This window comes from Mandrillus leucophaeus, unplaced genomic scaffold (genome assembly GCF_000951045.1).
Source record: "Mandrillus leucophaeus isolate KB7577 unplaced genomic scaffold, Mleu.le_1.0 Scaffold933, whole genome shotgun sequence".
NCBI classification, from domain to species: Eukaryota; Metazoa; Chordata; class Mammalia; order Primates; family Cercopithecidae; genus Mandrillus; species Mandrillus leucophaeus.
In genome coordinates, this window is record NW_012110175.1 from 401,567 (window position 1) to 409,094 (window position 7,528).

General features: G+C 39.9%; 1 protein-coding gene across 5 annotated transcripts in view; it reads right to left on the reverse strand.

Moving 5' to 3' along the window:
• Nucleotides 1–7,528, reverse strand: part of FAM69A (family with sequence similarity 69, member A) — a 64,964-nt gene that overhangs the window by 26,559 nt on the left and 30,877 nt on the right. The gene's annotated exons all lie outside the window — the stretch shown is intronic.

Consider the following 7,528-nt stretch of genomic DNA (forward strand, 5'->3'; position numbering starts at 1 on the left):
AAAAAAAAAAAAAAAAAAAAAAAAAAAAAAATTCTAGAAGAATGTTGCTATGAAACAGACCAAACATATTGTTATGAATTTAAAGGACTTACTGAACCAGTTTAAAATAAGACTTCAAAGCAGAAGAAATGATGAGGCAATAGGAGGAAGTTTAAAATAAGCTAACAGAACTCAGACAGGAAGGAAAATAAAACATCCTAGAAATAAAAGCCACATTAAAAATGAGGGGAAAGACAGACAGGGATAAAAAACAGTAAGATTTAGGAGGACTAGGCCAGGCGTTGTTGCTCATCCCTGTAATAACAGCACTTTGGAGGCTGGGACAGGCAGATTGCTTGAGCTCAGGAGTTTGAGAGCAGCCTGGGCAACATAGCAAGACCCCATCTCTACAAATAATACAAAAGAATTAGCTGGGTGTGGGGGCACACACATGTAGTACTAGCTACTTGGGAGGCTGAAGTAGGAGGATTACTTGAGCCTGGGAGGCAGAGGTTGCAGAGAGCCAAGATTGCACCATTGCACTCCAGCCTGGGTGACAGAGGGGGACCCTGTCTTAAAAAAAAACAAAAACAACAACAAAAAACTCTGGAAGACAAGGTTGAGGAATGCAAGCAAAATGAAATGGAAATTTAAAAATAAATAAAATGAATTTACGATAAATTTATAGATATAAAAGACAAAGTATATCCACCATATCCATATGAAGGAGAATGAGAAAAAGTGGAAAAGAAAAAATACCCAAAGTAGAATTCAAGGAAACTTCACAGAAATTAAAACACTTTAATCTACAGATTGAAAGGACATACAATGAATGTCCCAAGAAAAACTGACATGAATGACCCCTGTGACATATCCCACTGAGGTTCACTGAACTTCAAAAATAAGTTATCCTTTAAGCATCCAGGTAAAAAGATCAAGGCACCTTAAAGGGGAAACAAATCAGATTGGCCCCAGATTTCTCCATAGCCATATTTAACAGTAGACAACAGTGGTGCAATGGCAGCGGAGGCTTTGGGAAAGGAAGTGAGACTCGCCTGTGTCCTAATAGTCTCATCTGTGAAGGGGATGTTAATAGGTCTTAATTTACAGCATCATTATGAGGATTAAATAGTCTAAGTATAGATCACCTGTGACTTTCATAAGTGCTCAGTCATAGCCTATTCTTATTTTATATAGCTGAACTTTCTTTTAGTAGGCACCAAATATTTTTGAACACGTAAGGTTCAGAAAACATAATTTCCATGAGCATCTCCTGAAGAAATGATTAGAGAAGGAATTTCAGCTAACAAAGAGATGAATGGAGAAACGGAACATGAAAGCCAGTTGAAATGGATTGGAATGAAAACAGCTCAGGTAATTGAATTAATAAAAACTGATTTTTTTTTTTTTTTTTTGAGACAGAGTCTGTTGCCCAGACTGGAGTGCAATGGTGCGATCATGGCTCACCACAGCTTCGACCTCCCAGGCTCAAGTGATCCTCTTGCCTCAGTCTCCCGAGTAGCTGGGACTACAAGAATGTGCCACTATGCCTGGTTAATTTTTAAATTTTTTGTAGAGATGGGGCTTCACTTTGTTGCCCAGGCTGGTTTCAAATTCCTGGGCTCGTGTAAGCTTCCCACCTCAGCCTCCCAAACTGCTAGATTTACAGGCGTAAGCCACTGTGTCTGACAATAAAAACTGTTTATATAATACCTGATAGTTAGTAGGTGTTTCTTAAGTGTTAGGCATTGTTCCTAGCACTATACATTTATTACCATGACAACCACCCTGGGAGGTGGAACCTATTATCCATTAAAAGATAAGAAAACAGAAACAGAAATATCTGTTAAGTAACTTGTTCACAACTACAAAATAATAAAGCCAGGATTCCAACCCAGTCAGTTTGGCTCCAGAGCCCACTCTCTTAATGACTACTGTATATTGCTCAGAATGGCACAGGCTCCTCAGGCCTGCCTCCTGTACCCTCCTACCAACACTCCTTACAGTTTGCTTTGAGGATAAGGGAGATAAGGAGCCCTGCCCATGTGCAGAGTTAAGTGTCAACACCAAGGCACTGTTGCCCTTCAGCTACTAGTAGTGGCGAAGTTCCTGGACAAGCCCTTGGCTATGACCTGGTTTCTCTTGCAGATCTGTCTGCAGCTAAGAATATTAAGTTTCATCTTTGGGAGAGGAGCAAAGCAATCTAGTTTTTTTTTTTTTTTTTTTTTTTTTGAGATGGAGTCTCACTCTGTCACCCAGGCTGGAGTGCAGTGGCAAGATCTCAGCTCACTGCAAGCTCCGCCTCCCGGGTTCACACCATTCCCCTGCCTCAACCTCCCAAGTAGCTGGGACTAGAGGCACCCGCCACCACGCCTAGCTAATTTTTTGTATTTTTAGTACAGACGGGGTTTCACCATGTTAGCCAGGATGTTCTCAATCTCCTGATCTCGTGATCCGCCTGCCTCGGCCTCCCAAAGTGAGCAACCTAGTTCTTAAACTCAAGTTTGGGAGGTCACTTGGGAAAAGCCCAAAGTCTTTCTTCCATCTGGTCAACCTTTGGGGATATTTTAGAAAATGCAGGACCATCTGTTAGGCATATGTGCTTGGTAGCAGATGGCCAGCAATTTCATTGGTATGTTTCTTCCTTGAGGCAAAGGTGATGGGAATTCTGAGGCCTCATTAGGAGAAGCTTGAGTGAAAGCTCCTGTAGGTATGGTTTAGGGTTTCCAAGGAAGTTATATCATATAGACCACATTCTCTGACCACAAATAAATAAAAAATAAGTGGAACAATAAAAGTCAAGTTGAAGTCCCATAGCTCAAACATGGCCCATTGCGAAAGAAAAGAGACAAAAAGAAATGACTGAAAAACTCTACAATTTTTTTTAAAAAGTAAAACGAAAAACAAACAAACATACGTTTGGAAACTAAAAAGCACATTCCTAAATAATTTGTGGGTTAAAGTAGAAATTACCATGGAAATGCAGAAATATTTAGAAGTGAACAACAATATAGGTATACATATCAAAACTTGTGGGAGGCAGTCAAAGCAGTTCTTAGAGTGAAAATTATAGCAATTTCCAAATTTAAACGCAATGATGAAAAAACCAAGATACTGAATATAAATAATCGCTCAACTAAAGAGACTTAAAAAAACAACCAACCAAAAAAACAAACAAAAAAACAAACCCAACAGACCGGCTCAGTGGCTTACAACTATAATCCCAGCACTATGGGAGATGAAGGCAGGAGGACTGTTTGAGGCCAGAAGTTCAAGACCAGCCTAGGGAACACAGTGAGACCTCATCTCTAAAAAAATTTTTTTTTTTAAAAATTAGCCAGGCATGGTGGTGTGTGCCTATAGTCCCAGCTACTCAGGAGGCTGAGGAAGCAGGATCCCTTGAACCCATGAGGTTGAGGCTGCCATGATCATGCCACTGTATTCCAGCCTGGGCAACAAAGTGAGACTCTGTCTCAAAGAAAAAAAAAAAAAAGAAAGCCCAACAATAATGAAAATAAACTCCCAAAAGAAGTAGGAGAAAAGAAATAATAAATGAAGAAATAAATGGAAAAAAAATCAGGCCAGGTGTGGTGGCTCATGCCTATAATCCCAGCACTTTGGGAGGCTGAGGAGGGTGAATCACTGAGTTCGGGAGATCGAGATCAGACTGGGCAACATGGCAAAACCCTGTCTCTACAAAACATACAAAAATTAGCCAGGTGTGGGTGCACACCTGTAGTCCTAGCTACTTGGGAGCCTGAGGTGGGAGGATGGCTTGAGCCCTGGAGGTCAAGGCTGCAGTGAAATGTGACTGTGCCACTGCACTCCAGCCTGAGTAACAGAGTGAGACCCTGTCTCTAAATAAATAAATAAACAAATAAATATAAAAAGGTAGTTCTTTGAAAACTTTAACAAAAAAGATACACCTTTAGCAAGACTGATTATGAGAAAAAGAGGAGAAACAAATAAATATTATTAGGGAAGAAAAGAGTAGTGATGGCAAAAAAATAGAAACAATTTATGGTAATACATTTGAAATAAACAATTTTTCTAGAAAAATATACATAATAGAAAGTCATGCAGGAACAAATAGAAAAGTTGAATTAGATTAATACATATAAAAAATTGAATCAATAACCAAAAATGTTTCCCTCCAAAGAAAGCAGGCCAATAACTCTATGAGAGATTAGTTTATTTATTTATTATTTATTATTATCATTATAATTTTTTGAGATGGAGTTTTGCTTTTGTTGCCCAGGCTAGAGTGCAATGGCGTGATCTCAGCTCATTGCAAACTCCATCTCCTGGGATCAAGCGATTCTCCTGCATTCGCCTCCCAAGTAGCTGGGATACAGGTGTCCACCACCATGCCCAGCTAATTTTTACTTTTAGTAGAGACAGGGTTTCTCCATGTTGGTCAGGCCGGGCTCAAACTTTCAACCTCAGGTGATCCACCCGCCTCGGCCTCCCAAAGTGTTGGGATTACAGGCGTGAGCCACTGCACCCAGCCTTGAGAGATTAGTTTTAAGGAAGGAAAAAAAAAAAGAAAAGAACAGACCAGACAAGACAAGACACAGGCCAGGGTACAGTCTTAGAAGGACTACAGCATGCCATCCGGATGCAGTACTGGGAGATTTGCCATCCAGATGCAGTTTATGAGAGTGCAAAATGGGTAAGAACATTAATGCCCCTCAACAGGAGAATGGTTAAATAAATTGTGGTATATTCATAGCACGAAATACTATGCAGTCATTAAAAATGAGAGAATCAGGCCCAGACATATCAACATAATGTGAAATGGAAACAATTTCAGAATGACGTGAGCAGTTTAGTACCATTTATTAAATGGTACTACATGCAAACATAAACATAGTATTTATGTACCCCTGCCACATGTAGTGAAAGAAAAACATCATGGCAAAAACTCATACCATATTCAAGATGGTGCTTCCTGTGAAGTGGGAGGAAGGAGAATATCAGGCAGGATAAGAGAGCTTCAACTATACTTGTAATGTTTTACTTATTTTTAAAAATGCAGCAAATATGGCAAAAGGTTAAGATTTGTTAAGAAGGTGGCAGATACACGGCGTTTGCCATATTGCTTTTTTTTTTTTTTCTGAGATGGAGTTTCGCTTTTGTCACCCAGGCTGGAGTGCAATGGTGCGGTCTCGACTCACTGCAACCTCCGCCTCCCCAGTTCAAGCGATTCTCCTGCCTCAGCCTCCAGAGTAGCTGGATTATAGGAACCTGCCACCACACCCAGCTAATTTTTGTATTTTTAGTAGAGATGAGGTTTCACCATGTTAGCTAGGCTGGTCTGGAATTCCTAACCTCACGTGATCCGCCTGCCTCGGCCTCCCAAAGTGCTGGGATTACAGGAGTGAGCCACTGTGCCTGGCTGCCATATTGTTTTTTATATGCCAATACTGTTCTATGAGATTTGCATGTATATATATCTTAAATTCTCACAATCTCCCTATGGAATAGGTATCACCATTATTTCCATTTTATTGATAAAGAAACCAAGGCAAGAGAGGTTAAGAAGAGGGTAAGAATTTTACAGAGAGCAGGTTAATGGCAGAGTTGGAACCTGAGCCCAGAGAGTCTGTCTCCAGAGCCTGTTCTTTTAACCACTAAGGTAACAGAACCAGGATTATTGATATTGGAGAGGACCATGCAGAGCAGGTTTAGTACCGACTGTGTCAGATGCCCCTCCCGAGTGCACCCACTAAAGGTGTCTCTGGTCATTCCCTCCACACAAGCAACTCACAACAGGGCTAGGACTTTCATCCTTGTTTCCTGAGGACTTTGCACAATGCCTGACACATAATCAAATAGATAAAAAAGCACTTGCCAAATGGATGAATGAATGAAGTGTATGCTGGGTTTTTATCCAGAAGTAGGGCACTCTATCATGAACAATTCATGGGATTGGACTTAAAGAGCAATACCCTTCCACTGTTCTGATCTTGGGCTCCTGAATCTTAAACACTTTATCTTAACTCTGTTCAATGTCAGGATTTAAACATGACTCTTTCCACAACAACTATCTTTCAATAAATCATCTTGGGAGTTTATATTTCTTTCCTGAGCCTATTTTCTTCCTCCCTTCTTTCTGTATATTCTCAAATCTAACATTATTTGCGTCCATGTTATCTTCCCTTGTGGAAAGCTGGATGATTTGAAGGCAGACACTTGGTTACATTCATCTTCAAATCTCTCCTCCTCTCTAGCACACAGCACCGTTTGGTATTTAAGTGTTCAGTAAATGTTTATTAAATAACCAACATAAATAGTGGTTTTGGCTTTAAAATCTCATTGAGGATTAAAGTGCATACTTTTCTATAACATTTAATACATTTTTTTTTTTTTTTAAATAGCACAAACCAGGTAGCTCATTAGTAAACGTATTGGGAAGCAGTAAAAACTAGTCTGGCATTCAGCTACAAGACTGAAACTCTAGTTCTGAGCAAAAACCTCAGGCCAACCATTCATCAAAGAGGTAGTTACAATGAGCAGGCTCTTCCACTTGTGGCTTCCATCACAAACCAAAAGCAAATTTCCCACATGCTTGTATAGAAAGGATGGTTGGCCACGTACTGTTTCGTTTTGTTTTGTTGTTTTTCAGGCACAGCCACACACACAAACTGTAATTACTGTCAGTAAACGATATTCTAAATAAAAAGACACAGAAATTATAGAGAATGTTCCACTTTACGACAGGATAATCAGCGAAAACATTAAAGGTTTTTCCTGTCCTAAGATTTTTCTTTACTCGGGTGATTCTCCTAAATGCCTCCCTTGCTTGCACATACCTCATCACACCAGGAGATGGCACTCTTTAGTTTTATTTGACGAAACCCACCTCGTTGAATGAATAATTTCATGAACTATGGAAACTACCACAAGGGGGCAATAACGATGAACAGATGTACACTACTAGGTTTTAAGTAATTTTCTAAGATTTATGTTCTAAAAATGTATTTCAGAAAAACTCATCAATTTTTCCTAAGAAAAAAAAAATAGCTGAGTTGGGTTTTTAATAATGCCTGAAAATCTTCCACGCCTCTAGTCCCGTTCCCCGTATCGACAATATTAAATCTTCACCATTTTCTAGACTTCCACTTCAGGTTCACATTCTTATCCTCTCAGCCATTAAGAGTGCTCAAATCTCTCTCTCCCCTCCCCTCAACACACACATACTCACCACTCTTTCCTTCCTTCGGTTATAACAGAGTCTGCAATTTATTTTAAAATTCCTCAGTGTAAGTTATAGTCCAGATGCCTCTCATATCCAAATTAGGAACGCACAGGTGCTTGGCTAGAGCTGTAATCAGGAAGCCAATGCTCGAGGCAGCTACTCTAAGCACTTCCATATTCCTTATCTCCTTACTTTGATCAAGATTGGTCCATTTCTGAGGTTTTTGTTAATTAGGAAATCTGGCTTTTATTGGTGAAATTTGTGGTTTTGTCTTGAGACAGGGTCTCACTCTGGTGCCCAGGCTGGAAGTGCAGTGGCATGATCAAAGCTCACTGCAGCCTTGACCTC